This window comes from Eptatretus burgeri, chromosome 12 (assembly GCF_056783735.1).
Source record: "Eptatretus burgeri isolate ZD-2024b chromosome 12, Ebu_testis_v1, whole genome shotgun sequence".
NCBI classification, from domain to species: domain Eukaryota; kingdom Metazoa; phylum Chordata; class Myxini; order Myxiniformes; family Myxinidae; genus Eptatretus; species Eptatretus burgeri.
The window spans coordinates 44,346,068-44,366,223 of NC_140972.1; the positions used below are offsets into that span (position 1 = coordinate 44,346,068).

At 43.8% G+C, this 20,156-nt stretch overlaps 1 protein-coding gene and 1 pseudogene across 1 annotated transcript in view; one reads left to right on the forward strand and one right to left on the reverse strand.

Moving 5' to 3' along the window:
* Window positions 1-20,156, forward strand: part of HERC1 (HECT and RLD domain containing E3 ubiquitin protein ligase family member 1) — a 964,782-nt gene that overhangs the window by 917,893 nt on the left and 26,733 nt on the right. The gene's annotated exons all lie outside the window — the stretch shown is intronic.
* Window positions 1,301-5,473, reverse strand: LOC147015513 (E3 SUMO-protein ligase KIAA1586-like; annotated as a pseudogene).

Sequence of the window (20,156 nt, forward strand, 5' to 3'; positions counted from 1 at the left end):
CATAATTTTCGTTCTCTATTCGCGACTAGGCCGACCATTTTCTGTATTAAAATGAATTTAAAAAATTTATTTAAATTTAATATTAAAATTTATATTTCAATTTTAATATTAAAAAAAAATTTTCACAGATTTGCAGTACCCATTTCAAACTAAATCATTCGCAATGAGTGCAAAAAAGCAGAAGCATCTTGAGGAATATATTCGATTTGGATTTGTGTCCCTCCAAAAGGGTGACGCAGAGGTACCCCAGTGCGTAACATGCTCCAAGACTGAGCAATGATAGCCCACACAATGGAACGCCACTTGAAGACAATGCATCCTGCTCTAGCTGCCAAACCCAAGGCATTCTTTGAAGCAAAAAGGCAGTCCTTGAAGCAAGCTAAGATGGACAGCAGTGGGGAGCATTTTGGCAACAGACTTCAAAGGTTGTTGAGGCTTCCTACAAGATCACCATGTTGATTGCAAAGAGCAAAAAGAGCCATAACATCGGAGAGACTCTCATAAAATCAAGTGTACTGCGTGCAGCAGAGCTCGTTCTGGGGGAAGGATAGTGCAAACAAGCTTTCCCAAATCTCTCTATCAAACGATACCGTCAAGGGAAGGATCGATGAAATGTCTCAAGACATCAAAGATCAAGTTCTCGACCAAGAATTAACTTCTCCTATATTTGCCATCCAGTTGGACGAAACGACTGATGTTGCTCAGTGTTCGCTGCAACTGATGTATGCCAGTGGTGTAGTCTAGGTTTTTGTAGTGAGTATACTGTGATGATCCCCGAATCCCTCCCCACCTTCGCCACATCTGTGCCGGAGCGACACCCCATAAGCACCACGGCACATACACTACATTCATCCACACACAATTGAGAACATTCGACAAGACTGGGTATGTGTTATCAACAAATTATAGCAACACAGACTATAACAGCTAATGACATTCACAGCTGGGAAGATTTAAACGCTTTGGACTGATTTTCTACCGTTTAGTGATCCCTAGTGATTTTGCATGGCTGGAGGATACGAATTAAAACAGTATGTTCACTTGTCTTCCAAACCATTCATTTGTTCATTCACTTGCCATTACAGTTAAAGACCGAATTGCGGTAAGTTTTACAAAGTAAAAAAATATATAACACTATATGACACATATATTAAAATCATCTTCTATTAAAAAGTCCATAAAAAGGGCACAACATCAATTGTATGCAAACATGCAGAGTTTCAAAATATCAATATTAAAAATTCGAGGAAGGCCTTTGTATAACTTGGTATATAACTTTGTATAACCTTTATAACTTGGTTTACGGATCCGCCGGCGGTATATTTGCTGAAATGAAATATAAATATAAAACACATTTTTAGCCTTTTATATTCATACATTTTCCACCAAAGGTGGAAAAGTTTCAAACCTAGAAATGTAAACGTCGGTATTTATTTTCAAAATACAATTTCGTGCGCGCACGCCAAAATGCCGAGTCACCTTTAACCGAGCTGCGCAGTCGTCTTCGGTCATGGCGTCTGAGCAGTGGCCTGCGTGGTTCAGATCGATTGTGGTTTCTGGGGCGAAAGTGATTGCTTCTTTTTTTTTGTATACCTTGTCGAGGCTCGTGTGAGAGCTAACACACAACGCACATCATGGGGGACATGAGACAAGAGAGGAGGGAGTGGGAAGGACAAAACAGTGGGGAACTGAGACATTTGGAGATCTGTGAAAGGGAGAGGGATGGGACGGGGAACATGGGAAATAGAAGATGGACATTACACGGACTTTCAGGAAGGAAAGCAGGGAATTTGAAGGAGGTGGGCTTGGGTGGATTATCGGGGGTAGAAAAGATCGAGGATTTGGAAAGGGGGATTATAAGAGGTTTAGGTAGTTTTTCCAGAAGGGGGTTGTTGGCGGACCTTGAGCGCTCTGCGGAAATGTGGTGGGGACAAATCGCAGAGAGAGCTGGGGGGGGCGATGCTGGAGAGCAGACGGTAGAAGACAGAAAGACCACCGACCAACCTGCGGTGAGAGAGTGAGAGGCCCAAAGACTCAACCTCATTGTGGGAGATGCCAATGATCCAAAATGCCTTGGTTTCTACATCGTGAAGCTGAGAAAGGTGGGAGGCAGGAGCACCAGCCCAGATGGGAGAGCAGTAGTCCATCAGGCTGCGGACAAAAGCTTTGTAGGTGGTCAGGAGCTCAGGTGGGCCAAGGAAGGACTTTGCATGATGGAGGATTCCCAGTCGGCGACTGACTTTGGAGGCGAGGTTTGAAATGTGGCTTTCCCAGGAAAGGTCATGGCCAATAGTTAGACCCAGAAGCTTGAAAGAAAGGACTTCTTCCAGAGGATTGTTGAGAAAGTGGATGGGGGGGATTTTCTAAACGGTCGTTTCAAAGAGACATAGTGAGAGTGTGAGATTTGTCTGGATTGAAAGACATGATCCGTGTGTTGGACCAGTTTGTGATTTTATCCAGATCTGCAGTGAGCGAAGAAGCTGCTGCTTGCTGGGCTGAGGGATAACCGATGTTATGGCAGAGGGTGGATTCATCAGCAAACAGATATAGAGGATTTTCCAGAGAGTCAGAGAGATCATTGATGAAAACCAGAAAAAGAACAGGGCCCAGAACGCTACCTTGAGGAACTCCAGCCTGGACAGGAAGAGGGGATGAAAGAACTCCATTTAGGGCCACACGGTGCGTCAGGAGAGGAAATCTGCGAGCCATGAGTTGTTAAGAAGTATGTCAGCGGTATAAATTCGAGTGACTGTATTGGTGATTTAATCACGCAACATCTTGACAATGAATATTCTGGCCAAACTATTGCATCAATTCAGTGCAGCAGCAGGGATGATTCGCAGGCTACTCTCAATCGTGCCGATTTTGTTTCCATCGAAAGTTGTACACCGCTGTTCATATTGAAAGATTTTGGTGCCAAGTACGTCAGTTTCCCTGCGAGATGCTGACATTCAGCCTTCAACGGACCAGAAATCAGCCATTGATGTGCTCATGGGGATGGGGAGACCGTACGATCAGATGCCCACTGAAAACTAAGCTGGTTATGGCTCTGATTGACCGTTTTGAGCGTGTTGACTCCGAGTAGACACCTTTTTAAAATCATATCCAGCACTATGCACTGGTGTGCACACACACATCTACGACTTGGACAGTAATTTTCTCAGCATTGTTTCCATTTGTTTGATGATCCAACAGGTTCCTTTAAGTAAAACATGCCAGACTATATTGTAAAAACAAGTTTTAATCCTTCTCTATTGTTTTTCACATCAGATGATACAGTGAACATGGGCATCCTGCATTTGAATGGTTTTCCATCTTCAATGTTTTCTTTGATCCTCCTGGTCCGGGATTTATATTTATCCCCCCAACTACCCTTGTCTTTTCCATGGAACATCTGAAAAAAAAATCATAAAACATAATTTCTAAAAATTGAAATTATATTTATATTTCGACCTACCGACCCTACATTTTAGCTGAAGAACTGCGTAAACCAAGTTATAAAATAACTAAGGCCTAAGGTGTAATGTATATAGTCATACATCTATGAAGCCAAGAAGGGATGGATTGTGAAAGTAATATAAATTAAGGTTACAAAAATATTAACATTATATTTGTAATTAGTTGAAAGATAAAATGCCAGTCAGTGATCTTGAAAAATCAACGTCTATTCATATTCAAAATAAGGATCAAGAAGAGCAAGGGACTATTGCTTCGCATAATCTTCATGGGGGTGGGGGGAGGTAAGAAGGGGGTGGGTGGGGTAACTTGCCTGGTAGTCTACAAAACTTTCCAAATACGTTTGTACTCAGGCATCTGAGGTGTGCTTTGCCTCCTTGCTTGTGTGGCAGAGCGATGGCTTCTCAACAATGTTGTGACGTACTTCCTTGGCGCAAAAAGACTTACAGGGGGCCCATTTATGCTGATCATCATCAAATTAGTTACATTGGACAACAACAATGTAGATATCTTGTCCGTGCATACATTGTTCATTAGACTGAAACCCCTTTCACACTCAGCCGTGCTGCAAGGGATGGTCTGCATGCATCGTATGAGAGGTTTTAGGCTTTCAGGCTCACTGTGTGTGTGCTCAAGGAAATCTCTCATAAGATCAACTGCTTGGTCTTCAAAAAGATTGAACAGCCTGCACAGTCGTTTCATTCGTGACTCACCATACCATATGCCAGGTGTTGATGGCCAGTTGCTTGTGTCCAGAATGCTGAGATCAAGAGGCATTTCACTTTCAAATGAGAGGCACTTCTCCATATTGTTAATCAGACTTTGTAGGAATTGCTTTGCATTGATTGATGTGAGCTTTCCATTTGACTCCAGGGAAACCGATCCAAAATGTCCCGAAGCCTTTGCTTTTAATGCCACCTCCGACATCTCTCCTGGACAGTCTTTGAATGACGCCAGCAATCGGATGGTGCGCTTCAGAAGCTGTTCTGCTCCCAATAGTGTGATTGAATGGGCCTGGAGTTGCTGAGACAGGTTTGCAAGTTCAGACAGTACATCGTACACGAGTCCAAGGTCACACAGAAATTCCTTGCTTTGCATACGATGTGCCAGACCTCTGTAAGTTTGCCTCTCTTTGCTGTTTCTCGTTTGGTCTCCCGCAGCATTTTCAAAGTTACTGTTGAGTGCTTCATATGATCTCCACACAGCCTTAACAGCACGGAAGCTGCTGGCCACCCATCGCGTATTTAAAACTCTGCCAATTTTCTTGACTCGTGAGCCCACTTCTAGTGCTGCTTCCAGAAGTTCCCGTGAATTTTTATTGGACTGACTGTAGAGATTGTGGATCTTCTCCATGAATGCTTTGAAGTGGTTGATTGACTGAACCTCATGCACAGCATCAGATACAGCCAGTTCCAAACGGTGGTTCATGCAGTGCCATGTGAAGTGGTTAGGGTACCTTGCAGTGCAACCTGGTTGCCACACTAGAATTCTTGCCTAACATGACACTGGCTCCATCAGAAACAAATGAGATCAAGTTCTTTTGAAGCCTTCAGCATCCAAACAGCTCAATAGGGCTTCCTCTATACCCTCTGCCTTTTGGCTTTCTCGCTCAACCAGCTCCAGAAACACAAATTCCAGAGTCGCTCCATCTATAGAGGCTTTCACATTGACAGTCATGGCAGATTTGTGGCTGAGAGATGTAGCCTCGTCAATGAGACCAGACAACTTGCTCGAAGAAGACACAATGCTGTTAACAATTTTCTTCTGCATCTCTTTTGCTATGTGTTCTACGATTTTTGTGGAACTGTACCTTGAGTGCAGACTAGTGCCCATGCCGACACCATTTTTTCCCTGAAGCTCAATGAGATTGTCATTGTCAGTGAAAGGTTGGTTCATCTTAGCAAGGTAGTATGCTGTCCTGAATACAGCATCTGTCTCAGCGAACAGTCTCTGACACAGCTCTCACCACATTTCCAAGTAAATCCTGTCCACCCCTTTCAGTGAGCTCCTGAGTCATTCCGTGTACCCTGGACATCTGATGTCGTCAAATCTTGTTCCTCAAGGAGGCCAGGGCTGTTTGTTTCCATTTGAGCCTGAGGACTGGATCTTAAAGGAAACCCACTCCTCAGATATGGACACTTTTTTTTTTCTGTGTAGATGCCAGTTGATTTTGTAGTGCTACAAATAGCACAACCTGGAAGTAAATAAAAACATGGCTAATTAACATCATTATACAAGTTGTCCTTTTTGTATCTATATTAGCAATAGCACCTAGTGCTGAACAAGGCCAACATCTACTCAAAAGTATTTAATGAACAGTTTACAATCTTCACACCATGGCTAACCAATTCATGACAAGGAGAGGAAAGGAGACAAATGTTCCACTCTTTCAATAGGTCGAATTATCTGACAACTATTGATATTTAACATACCATTTAGTAATTTAATGGTGTAAAAGTCTGAAATTACTGCACCTTTAAGATGACCATGAATTAACTATCCTGCCATTTGCACGTAGAAATCAACTTTATGAATTCCAATTGTATATACTGCAGATTTGTATGTTGGCTGATATTTACCCAACTTTCTGTCCCTCCATTCTAACCAAGGATGCCGGTTTTTAAATTCCATAGCCTGACTCAGTCCACAAGGCTAGCCAGGAGTTCTCATCTAGAAGGAACAAGGAGATACAGTGTGATCACAGCATTGTGTTCTGTTCATTACTAGACCCACACACAAACACGCACACACGTTTTCTTGTGGTGGATTTTTCTCTTCCGATCAATATTAATCCACAGGAGGGAAGTCTCTCGTTTTTGCACGCCGATGGAACCGTTAGAGACTGGAATAGTCTGAATGCATCAGGTGTCAGAACCCCCCATGTTGACACTTCCAAGAGAGCTTTGTGCGGCTAGTTTGCATGTAATCATCAGGTTCAAGTGCACGAGTCTTCAGCATTGAAGTCAAGCACGAAATTGGATAAGTTTTTTTTTTTTTTAAAATAATGAACTATGGTATGAACAATAACACTATGAGGATGAGGCATAGGCCTAAGCCAAACTCAAGGGAAGGCAATAGCACACTTGGCCCAATCAATAGTTCACAGCTAACTGACAATATTATTGCCTGGACCTGAAACACATACATATATATATATATATATATATATATATATATATATATATATATATATATATATATATATATATATATATATATATATATATATATATATATATATACTGTATAATCCGAAAACAGAATTCAAAAATAACTTTCCGTTCGTTCGTCAGAGCCGTTGGAGTGAATTTGCATTTATTTCCACCGCTGCCTTTAAAATCTCTAATTTCATCATTATGAGTCACAGAGCTTCGTGGAACTCCTTATTATATTTTGTCTGTCTATCCTTCCTCTATGTCCTCGTGCCGACGGAAAAATTATTCGGATGATGGTGGAAGAGAAATTCCTTCCGGAATGTTGTTTTTCCCAGTACGAAATGCAAGCCGCGGCTAAACTGCGAAACATAAGCCGTTTTTAATCGGATTTTCGAGGTAATCTCATGACCACCCGATAGATACTGATAAATCCGAAAACAGATTGAACATTTTTCGTTCCCTTCGACGGTGAGGCGCCGAAATGTACGCGGCCCGCCAACAATCGTTTTTTTCTGTAATTTAATCACCACAAGTCCGACAACCGAATGATACCCCTCGTTTCGTAGGTCTATACCTCACCTACCTCTGAAATGAAAGCGAGAAAAGAATCTTCAGTGTCGGCTTTATTCCATTTGATTGAAGCCGCTTCTACGGGCACACCAGGGAATACAGGTGCAGCAAGGAGTACATAAGCAGTAAGGTATACACGTGCAACTAATCACCGCAAAATAAATCAGTATAAGCCCGGAGTCCGATATACTCTCAATTCTCACCATTCAATGAGCACCAAGTGAACCGCCGCCGTAAACGACAATGCCCCTGGGACAATCACCCCCGACCGAGCCGAACCTCAGCTTTATCTATTCCGTGCTCGAGCCGTGCAACATGTGATCACACGTCACGACCTTCAATTCACCACATTTTCCCCGTCTTTAAAATGTAACTAGAGGCCCAACTAACGCACCATGATTACTTCAGCGCTATAGGAGTATACATTTCAAGCAACGCGAACTATCTAAACTACAGAAGCATACATGCCAAACAGTGAGGATTATTTTGAGTTGTAGGAGCATGGTCATGAGCATCGATATATTATGTAACGAGCATATAGGAGCATGAGCATCGAGGATGCCGATAATCCCCTTTACAGATTGAGTCGGCGAGGGGGTATTATCCGTCGACCTCTCCGGGAGTAAATGGAGGTTTCACTTGAGGGAGGCTTCCGATCCTCTTGGTGAGCCTCGACTCGTGCCGGGGATGACTCCCCGATCGCTCTCGGGTGGAACGCGGCAGCTCCGTCGCCACCATTCTCGGGTGGAGTCCCTGGGGGGGGAACACCTGGGGAGGGGATGTCAGAGGGAGGTGTGCCAGATGGTGGTGTACCTGCGGGAGGAGTACCTGAGGGAGACAAATGGCGAACCGACACAGTGGTCTCCCTGCCATCCGGGAGCCTGACATGAGCATACTCTGGATTAGTATCGATGAGTTCGACCTCTTCCACCAGGGGTTCATACTTGCTTTGTCGTACCGGGCGTTTCATGAACACTGTTCCGGGATGGGTCAGCCAGTTGGGCACCGATTGGCCGTCAACATAACGCCGCCGGTGAGTAAACATTCGTTCGTGAGGAGTTGCATTGGTGGACGTGCAGAGCAAAGAGCGTATGGAATTCAGAGCGTCGAGAAGGGTAACCTCCCACCGCTCGGGGCCCAGTCCTCTCGATTTCAGCGCCAGAGTTACGGCTTTCCAAACAACTCCATTATATCGTTCCACCTGCCCATTACCCTGTGGGTTGTAACCCGTCGTTCGACTAGTTGCTATGCCGTGCTCTAATAGGAATTGTTTTATCCCGGCCGACATGAAACACGGCCCTCTGTCTGAATGTATGTACGAAGGTTTCCCAAACATAGCGAAGAGGTCAGACAGACATTTCACGACAGTGCCCGAGGTCATATCCGAGCACGGAAATGCGAAAGGGAACCTTGAATACTCATCAACAACAGTGAATATGTATCTGCTGTCTGTCTCGGTCAGCAGGGGCCCTTTGAAGTCGATGTTTAGTCTCTCGAAGGGAGAAGTGGCCTTGATTAATCTGCCAGAAGCCGCGCCATAGAATCTGGGTTTTAGTTCAGCACAAACAGGGCATGAAGCATTCATTTGTTTAATATCTTCAATAGAATAGGGCAGGTTCTGTCTGCGTACGAAATGTGCCATTCTGGTTACCCCCGGGTGGCACAGAGACACATGGAGGTCTTGCAAAGCCTGACTGATTGTCGCCGAACAGTAGACCCGAGAGAAGGTGTCTGCAGCAGGGTTTTCCCTCCCGGGCCGGTAAACAATGTCGTAACTATAGCAGGCTAGGTCTATGCGCCATCTCATAATTTTTTCATTCTTAATTTTCCCGTTATTTTTCCCATCAAACATGAATGCCACGGATCATTGGTCCGTAACGAGCGTGAAATGGTTTCCCAGTAAATAATGCCTCCATTTACGTAGGGCTTCGACAATGGCGTATGCTTCCTTCTCTATTGCCGAGTGTCTCTGCTCGCTTCCAGAGAGAGTTCTCGAGAAGAACGCGACGGGTCGCCCAGACTGATTAAGCGTAGCAGCTATCGCGTGATCAGAAGCATCTGTTTCCACCACAAAGGGCACCGAGTTATCGATCGATAATACCACGGAATTACTGATATCATCTTTGAGGCTGTGGAAAGCTTTTACAACAGCGGCATCTGGTGGAAAGTTTTTGCAATGCACTAGGGGATGTATTTTCTCGGAGTATTGGGAAATCCATCTTGCATAGTAAGCGAACATGCCGATCACCCGGCGCATTGTCTGCAGGTCCTGAGGTGGGGGTAGCTCACGAAGTGGGCGCAATCGTTCAGGATCTGGCTTAATCGTGCCGTCGGCTATCGTGTAACCGAGAAGGTCAATTGACCTTGCCGAGAATACGCATTTCTCGTAGTTGAGGGTCAGATTATATTTTCTAGCAATGCTCAAGAATCTGTCCAGATTCATATCATGTTCCCCCTGATCCCTACCGCACACTGTGACATTGTCCACGTAAACAAAAGTGTCTTTGAGGTTTTCATCTGAGATGATGTCGTCCATAACCCATTGGAAGCAAGCTACTCCATTCGTGACACCGAACGGAATCCTCCTGAATTGGTAGAGGCGTCTACCTGCTTGGAATGCGGTGTAAGGTTTGTCTTCCTCTCGGATGGGAATTTGATGATAGGCGCTTCGCAAATCGATGGTGCTGAATATCTTATAATTGGCCACGCGTTCGACCATCTCGTCTATGCGCGGCAAAGGGTAGGCATCGAGTTGGGTGAAACGATTGACCGTTTGGGAATAATCGACAACCATTCGTTTATTATGATTCTGATTGGCGGTGACCAACACCTGTGCGCGCCATGGCGAATCGCTCGGTTCTATAATTCCTTCTTCCAGTAATCGCTTGGTCTCTGAAGTGATGAAGTTCATATCAGCAGTAGTATATCGCCACGATTTTATCGCTATCGGTTTACAGACCGGCGACAAGTTAGCAAACAGCTGGGGGGACGTTACCTCTGCGGTGGTCAAAGCATTTAAAATTAGACGAGGTTTGCTTCCTCCAAAGGGTATTTCGACGCTCGTGTGCTGCTTCAGGACATTATGACCCAGAATTACGTCTGCGCATAAATCACGAAGCACCAGTACCCTTACATCCCGATGCGTGTACCCTTTTACGTCCAATTCAACATTGCAGTACCCTCGTACGCGGGACTGTAGTGATGTGGCGGCCATGCATACCGTATTGTCTGTCAGGTGGATCTTCCATTTCCTGCCCTTCACTAGCGAGCTGTTGACGAAACTTTCAGAGCTACCGGTATCAATCAGAGCCTCAGCCATATGCCCGTTAATTCGTATGTTGATGATAGCCTTGGATAGATTCCCCGGTGAGGCCGCAGTTAGTTTCTTTTGTGAGTAGAGAGCCGCAGAAGTGGGTTTATTTCTCCTTAGAGTAGATTTACATACCCTGGCATAATGCCCTTTCTTGTCACAATTCATGCATGTGGCATCTCTGGCGGGGCATTTGTGGCGGCGGTGTCTTTTGTACCCACAAAAGAAGCATTTACCAACCGGAGTAGTTGCTGAGGAGTTTGACGAGGTCTGGGTATCCGACTCCTCGGGTGTTTCTCCATCCCCTATGTCTGGCTGTGTCTGTGCCAGTGGGGTTCCTTGAGTTTCCACTGTAGCGGCGTTCATTAGCAGCATCGGTGTCCCAAATGACTCAGATTGCTGCTGAGCCGTATCCATCGCTCGAGCCTGATCGACTACCTTTTCAAGAGTGGGTTGTGCTTTCTCTAGTAAGCGTTGCCGTATGTGGGCTGATCTGAGTCCTTGGATAAATGCCTCCCGGGTCGCTTCATTTCGGTGTTCCTCGGCGTTTACGTCCCGGAAGCTGCCGTCTTTTCCCAGCTGTTTCAGAGCTTGCAGGAACTGATCGATTGTCTCCCCGGCTGCTTGCTTGCGTGTGTTGAGAAGATGTCGTATGTACACCTCGTTCTTGTGCTTCACGTAGAGTGCCTGCAGCACGTCGATCGCTGCTTCGTAGGTATCACACTCCGAGAAGAGCCTGTATACGCTGGGCGAGACATGATTCACAAGGGCGGCCAATTTGTCGGCTCCCTCTTCGATGATGGTCAGATAGTGTGAGAAGGAACGGAACCAATGCGACCATTTCATTTCTGAGTCAGTCGCGTTTGGGTCTGCGTCGAACCTCTCTGGTTTGTAGATCTTGTCCATCGTTGGTTGAGAGAGCCGAGAAAACCAAATGGAATAAATTGAAATGAAAACGAGAGAAGAACCTTCAGAGTGTAGGCTTTATTCCATTTGATTGAAGCCACTTCTACGGGCACACCAGGGAATACAGGCGCAGCAAGGAGTACATAAGCAGTAAGGTATACACATGCAACTAATCACCGCAAAATAAATCAGTATAAGCACGGAGTCCGATATACTCTCAATTCTCACCATTCAACGAGCACCAAGTGAACCGCCGCCGTAAACGACAATGCCCCTGGGACAATCACCCCCGACCGAGCCGAACCTCAGCTTTATCTATTCCGTGCTCGAGCCGTGCAACATGTGATCACACGTCACGACCTTCAATTCACCACAACCTCCAAGTACCGATGAAAAAATTATTTACATTAACCGCCGCTAAAGGGAATCAATCAGCGCATTTGATTTCCTGTTCTCAAAGTACCCAAAGCTGCTTTAGTCGCCAAAATACCAAAAATCCTCCGATTTTCACCTGGTTTTCTACGTTGGGATTTAGCCGATGGCTACCGACTGCAAAAACTGAAAACCGAATTCCAAAATATCTTTCCGTTCGTTCGTGAGAGCCGGTAGAGTGAAACTGCATCACAGCCGTAAGGCCTAACGTTAATCGAATAGGCCAGCGGCGCGAAGACCTTTATTCGCTCATAACTCGACAACACAAAGTCACACAAATTCAACACACACACACCATCGTGCAGGTTATAACGTCAGGCGTCCGGCGGTATCGGTTATAAAGGTGGAAGAAGCAATTTTGGTCGCTGAAGGGGCCCCGAACCGTTACGGCCTACAACTATTCCAGGCATGACGCTCAGGGCCGCGATTTCTTAAAACACTCATAAAATGACGATAAAATTCCGAAAACGTCCAAACATACCTCAAAATGTTCAGTTGGTTTTCCGTCCTCCCTGAGCTCCCCTTAGGATAGACCAATAATTAACTGGCCAATCACCCACCCCCCTATTTATAGAGAGATTAACTAATTTGTATGCGACTTTCACTTACCACGTGTCGCGTTAGCATCAGGCTGCTCCTTTTCTGTAGTTTCTGTAGTGTCATCCAAAGCGGCAGTAACTTCAGGGCCAGGCTTATGAAAACACTCAAAGAGTGTAGTTTGCTTTCTTTTCATAATGTTTGCTAATTAAAAACTTGCAACGCCAGCTACTCTCAAACACGTGTTCATCGTTGGTCGGTGCGTGAGCGTGACGTCAGGTCTAGGTCACGTGTCACAGCCAGTGAGCCACCGCGTTTCACGCTTTGTAACAGTTGCACCGCACTGGAGTGGGGGGTGAATTTTATGAATGGAGATGAATGAAGTAGATGGCTTCCCCTGCAAGGCTTATTTTATTGCAGTTATACTCTACCCGGTATGTGGGAACAAAATCAATGAACTGAAAGTTCTGTCACAAAACTATATCGTCACATATCCTTGCACAGTTTTAAATGACACGAAGATGACACCACTGATGTATGCTCGTTTCGTGTCAGGCAATAGTGTAAAAGAGGAAATGCTCTTCTGCCATCCCATGGAAAGTTATACAACAGCAACAGATATTTTTCAAGTGGTATCAAACTTCTTCCAGGAAAATCAACTTTTGTGGGACTCGCTGGTAGGGGTGTGTACTGATGGAGCTCCGGCCATGCTTGGTTTGCAATCTGGTTTCATTACAACAGTGAAAGAAAAAAGTCCATCTGCTATAGGTACGCACTGCATCCTTCATCGTGAACCCTTAACATCCAGAACTCCACCTGCTGAAATGAGGGATGTCATGAACCTGGCTATCAAGGTCGGCAACTTCATCAAAGCTGGAGCCTTAAACAGTCGTCTCTTCAAACAGCTGTGTGTGGATATGGATTCTGAATATCAAGCCTAGCTTTCCACACAAACGTACGATGGCTTTCGAAGGGAAACATGCCTGGACGGCTTTCTGAACTACAACAAGAAGTGGAAACATTTCTAGATTCACAGCAGAAACCAGATCTCCACGACAAGTTCCAGTCTGAAGGATTTTTGCTATCTCCAGCTTACCTGGTGGACATCTTTGAAGCGCTGAATGCCATCAACCTCGAACTCCAAGGGGAAAATATCAACATAATCATGCACCATGACGTCATTCGAGCCTTAATTGCCAAATTGGACCTCTGGAAATGTCGAATTCAGGATGGAAATACAGCCAGTTTTGCTAACTTGAATTCTGCTCTCATTCACAGGTACCTTGATTCTGAGTTAAAGAAACAAATAATTTCTCATCTGACTGAATCGAAAGCAGAATTCATCAGATACTTTCGCGATATAGCTGAGAAGCGCGAAGCCTGGAAATTAATTAGGAACCCATTTCAATGTGAAGGAGCTGATATTCCAGACAAAGTGCAAGAGGAGTTTCTTGAATTAAAGTTCAACACCTCGGCTGAAGAAGACTTCAAAAAACTGGATCTCGAGACGTTCTGGGTCACGTACCTTCCTGTTTACCCTTTGATCTCACATCAAGCTCTTCGGATTCCGACAATGTTTGGATCAACGTATCTTTGTGAAGCTCCATTTTCCACGCTCGTTGCTGTCAAGACCAAGTACAGAAACAAGCTGACCGTTGAAGAGGACTTGCGTTGTGCTCTCTCTGGCATTCGACCACGCATTCAATATCTGGTAGCAAAGAAGCAATGTCAAGTATCTCATTAAATATGGCGTGGAGGCAAGGACCAACTACTAGAGGGGGCATGGTGGTAAAAAGGTTAAGAACCACTGGGTAAATCAAAAGGCATCTGTTGTACACAGTAACGATTCTTCTTGTAAACGGTCATGGTTTTTAATCACAGCATTTATTTGCGAGTCATCACTGCATGGCCATTTTACCTCAAACACCATCTCTCTCCAAGCACCGCTCACACAGACAAAACCAACTGCCACTTCTGGTCCTGATGACATCACTGCCATTTTCCAAATGCATAAGTTATATACATAACATCGCCACCGTGTAAATGAAAATGTCACCTTAGAATGCAAAACATCCCCCGCTATGTATTTCAAACTTATAATTCAAAACATCTCATCGCACTGGAAAACATGGGGACAGGAACACTGAACTGTAAATGGCGGAGACTTGTAATACCCTCCCCCACCTGTACGCGGCTCTACACGACACACATTTACATTGAGAATTTGCGTCCCTCCCCCTCCCCCCTCAAGACCACTGGCAGAGATAAAAAAAAAACACCCTAAACATTAATTGGGGTCCTGCTGATCTTATGTAGCAAGTCTGGATGTAATTGGCCCAGAACTGTAGGAGGAGTGGCATGACAAACAAATAAACAAACACACAAACACCGGTCCATGAATTATTGGAAGGATTAGCAAGATTAATGTGAGTTTTCAACAAAAGAAAACTTAATGAGTCACAACACCAGCTCCACCATCGATCAATGGCCAAAGAGAGATGATCAATTACGATGCAGACGTCGGCCCGAATTGAAAGCCTGCACAAATCTCTTAGGCCAATGGACATGTCTACCGGAATGAGTTTTTCCGCACGTCTGATGTAGTTGGTGGTGGAAAAGCGGTTAAGGTAGATGTCGATGAGGTTGAACTTAATGCTTTTGTGTGTAGGCTCACATGAACAGTGGGAGTCGATGGAGCTGGAGTTTCCTCTGCTTCGGCAGTAGGATGAGTTGTATCAGACTTTATCCATGTGAGCGACCTCGAGTCTGTCTAAACTGACCATTTCAGACTTCCCATTAAAATCAAGGATGAAGTACTTGTCCTTCCTGGTAATAACTGAGAAGGAGCTCCTGGAGGAAGGTTTCAGAGAAGCCATGGCACTGTCATCACATACAAAAACATGGGAAGAAGACAAAATGTCTTTGGGCAGATGTGTGAAACTCTGCTGATCTCTGGTGGGGATGTGATGCAACTCACTCATTGTCCTTCGCAGTTTGTCCAGATACCTGCTTGGGTCCAAACTGGTGTAAATGTTCGGCAGAGTAACTTGGCTGATTCTGTAACCCAGATCGAGTTAGTTTTTGGATCAATGTGCAAGGTGCAAGGCAAAACAGGTGAGCAACTGCAGATCAATCGACTTTAAATTTCAACCTGGGGGCGAGCAGCCAGTTTCACCAAAAACGGTCTGCCGAGAACTCCACAGAGTAGGATACCATAGTCAGGCTTCAGTGCACAAACCACTCATCACACCTGGCAATGCATGTTTGTGAGTCTAGTGGTGGAAAGAGGACAGACAAGGGACTACCAAGCAGTGGAGAAATGTGACATGGTCAGATGTATCATCCTTCACCATGTTCTCAACAAAAGGACGACTGCATGTGTGGCACCAACCGAAAAAAAACTCTACAACCCTGAATACTTGGTTCCAACAGTGAAGGGTTCTGTTGGTTCTGTAATATGGAGCACATTTTCCTGGCATGGCTTTGGTGCAGTCATTCCCTCAGAAGGCAGGGTCAATGCCAATCGCTACTTAATGGTACTGAGTGATCATCTTCATCCCATGTTGAAGCATTCCTTTCCTGCTGGGAGGGGTGTCTTCCAGGATGACAATGCCCCCATCCACAGAGCACGTGTGGTCGCCCAATATTTTGATGAGCATGACACTGGTGTTATCCATATGTCACGGCCTTCTCAGTCACCAGATCTGAACCCAATCGAACATTCATGGGATATTCTGGAACAATGCCTGAGACTGTGTTTTCCACCTCCATCAAACAGGTGTGAATTGATTGACTTTCTCATGGAAGAATGGTGCCGCATCGCTCGCGCATAATTCCAGACGCTGACGGACTCCATGTCACGGTGCATACAGGCCATACTGGCCACACATGGTGGCCCAATGCCCTATTAAGTGACTTTACATTGTTGTATCAATTGTGTCCAATACCTGTACATGGTGGTCTAATTTCCTCAACTACTGATCTGTTCGTTCTTCTTGCACTCCATGGAATTAAAATTAATCTCCAACACCACATTTAAAAACTGTTAATATTCTTCCTTCCATTTTCACTGTCCATGACTCATATCCGTACATTGTAAATGGAAATACGAGAGCATTCACCAGCCTCCTCTTGGTTTGTTTTGTCACGTCTTCGTCTTTCCAGATCTTTGTCAACCCTGACATTGCTGTTCTCCCCAACACTAACTGCCTCTTAATTTCTCCTCCACATTCTCTCCTCACTTCAATCTTAGAACCCAAGGAAGATGAAACTTTCAACATGATCGTCTCCAAATCTTAACACATTGATCTTCTCAGTTGACAAGATTTTAGTGTTTTTTTTAGGTTTATATAAAGACCAGCCTTTATACTTTGCTTCTTCACTGTCTGCAGGAGTTTCATGAAGTACTCTTTACTTTCTGCCAACAGAGTGGTATCATCGATCAGCACACCTTAGGTTGTTGATAAATCTTCCTCCAATCCCGACTCCAGCATCGCTAGGTCATCCAAGTATTTTTCGTCAAAATTGTTTTAACCACAAGTTAATCGCTCAATTCCATCCAATGAAAATGGCATAATGATAATAATATTGATTTTTGAATATTTTTTAAAATATATTTCTCTGTGTTTAGATGGTCGAACGCACTTCAGTAGGCACCAGTATGATAGTAAGTACCCGTAAATATTATTCACAAACTTGTCCCGACATTTCGAGAAGGGTTTGCCATTTTGGAATTTCACTGAAAATACCATATTTTGACAATTATTGCACGGCACATTGTTAGGCATTTACAGAATATCAGAAGTAGCGTTTTCATAAAGACATTATTAATGACAAATGATCAATTAATTATGAGAACAACCAAATATGTTTTAAGCGACATGGTTTTCATATATGACAACATAACAATCTAGCAAACAAGCAACCACACAGATATCTTATAGAGAACATAACGTTTGTTTTGTATAGTCTGGGTAAAGCTTCCTGTGCTCTTCCACGCACTGTAGCAATGCTTGACATTGTTTCTCATCATTGCACATATGAATAAAGTCAGACACGAGCTCAATTCCTCTTTCAGCTAGATCATTTACGACACGCAAAGAATTAGCACTTTTGCAAAATTTCCTGTAACTCGCGAACTTGTCCCACATAGCCACAGGAGCCCTGATCATTGGTCAGTCAAGGTTTATCTGCAAGTACACAAAGAATTAAAAAAAAAATTTCATTAGATATACACAAAATATACGATTTTCACTGAATTTCCAAAATGGCAACCCCTTCTCAAAATGTCGGGACAAGTTTGTGAATAATATTTATGGGTACTTACTATCATAATGGTGCTTACTGAAGTGCGTTCGACCATCTAAACACAGAGAAATATATATTTTAAAATATTCAAAAATCAATTTTATTTCCAAAAATATGGATTTTTCTTGAAATTTCAAAATGGCGGCCCAGGGTCAAAAAAGGCGGGAAAATTGTCAAACTTTGTTCGATCACCTAACTTCATGAGTGGAATCGATAGTTACATAGTGCTTCATTCCAGCAACTACTTTTGCAAAAGTGGTACACCATAGTGCGCACGCACATACACATGATCCCCGCCCTGTTGGGAAGGAGTGTTTCTAAGCATTGAAAAAAAAAATTAACAATGGTATGTCTTGCCCAACTGAGTACGAGTGTCTGGAATATTTTTGAATGCCCCTCATACAGTATCTCACCTGACCTGGGCCTGTAACCCATAAATGACATGACGTATCCACCTAACCATGTACTGTATGTACTTAACCATATCTTCAGTTCACTGTACAATAAGATCTGCTTTCTTCCATCAAGAAAGATTTGCATTGCAACAGTACAAACATTTCCTGTTTACCTGGAATGCAAAATGAGTCACGGAATGCATCAATTACAGGTGATAAATATGAGGTTCTGTGTTTTTTTTTCAGTCATGTGAAACGAAACCCGAGTAGTTAGTATGAAGCCAACCATGATAGGAACTAGATGTGAAGAAGGAACAGATGGCAACGACACCTTCAGATGAGGATCGATTGTGCAGCAATATATCTGGACAGACTCTGTCCTTTCAACAACATAATTATAAATACATGAGTTTCCTTAACAGAAACGATAATGCAGTTGGAGGACTTCAGTCCATCAAGCCTACACAATGGATACCAACCTATGGTTGTTTGTCCTTGCTCCATCCTTTTTAAATGGTGAGCATCAAGTAAGGAGGCCAAACATACCATTGTTAAGTCTTGGCAGGGGTTGGAATCGACTCGCTGCCCTCCCAGACTCAGAGCAGAAGCTCTAATCATAACGACATAAATGGAATATCTACTTCTAACGAACAAAAAGAAGAGACTGCCCATAATATGATTCAAATTTAAAGTTGGAATGATATGAGATGCTAGCTCGATAACGAGAAGGAATCCCAAGTGCATCTTAATTTAATTTTATGGCTCAGCCCAAGGATTTCATTTGTGATCTCGTTATTATATAAAAGGTATGAGGACATTCAGGTTCAGTGTAGGGAAACCAGGATGGTTTCGGGACTGGTAGTTTTTATTGATGTAAGATCAGTTGAGAAGAGAAGTTCGTGTGGAGATGTGATAAAGGTATTCAAGATATAAAAGGGACAGATAAAGTGGATTCAAATCTGTATTTTATCACATGTCAGAAGTCATCGGACTATAACAGGCACAAGATGTAATGATTACATCAATAAACTAGAAGGGCACCCGATAGAGCGCATAACTCCGCCCTGTAATGCCTGGTCCACAAGAACATATTGGGCCCATTACATTTTTCAAATATCATGCTATATATCGTTTTGGCCCCATCTCTCAATGGTGAAGAATCACTTTAAAAATTAAATAATTATCGTATCCAGATCTGGATTGGGATCTTCACCAAAATCAAATTAATTCGTCGTGGACACACTCCCAACCTGTCCACCAAGTTTCATTCAAATCCGTCCACAATTTTTGGAGATATCGTGCGATATATTAGTTTCACCCAATCTCTCAATGGTGAAGAATCACTTTAAATTCGAGTCATCGGATCTGGATCCGGATCTTCACCAAAATCTAAACAGTTCGTCCTTGTCACACACCCAACCGGCCCACCAAATTTCATCCAGATCCGTCCACAACTTTTTGAGATATCCTGCAAACAAACAAACAAACAAACAAATGAAATTGCTCGTTGAGCAAGGAATTGCCGGAATAACTTTGTCATATCTCCATGATCTCTGAAAAAACAAAAACCTGGAAATCAATTTGGTTCTTGTAAGTCGATAGCGCTACTGTTTAACGAGATAGTACTTAGTTTGGTCATGATCATAACTTGGAAGTCAATCGGACTTGAAATGGCGTTTTTTAATCGCAATTTGAAATTTTTGACCCGACCCTCCCTGACCAGGATGGTTTGGTCCCCCGACCGACCCCCGACCGCTAAGAAGGGTGTTGGTGTGACACCCTAATGAGACATATGGTTGGATGCAGTATTGGAAGATGCACATTTTGGATTTGGTTTGAAGTCAACACGACGGTTTTAGCAGACGTTATTGCGAAAATAAGAATTTCGAGTTTTCGGTGACCTTGACCTTTGACCTAGATTCACCAAAAACGACAAGTGTCTAAGTTTGACCATGGCCGACATCTGTACCCAGTTTGGTCATGATCGCTGAAATGGTGTGGCTGCTACAGGGTAAACAAACACACAAACAAACAGACAGACAGACACACAGAATGACACAGACAACCGACCAACATAATTGTCGAAAT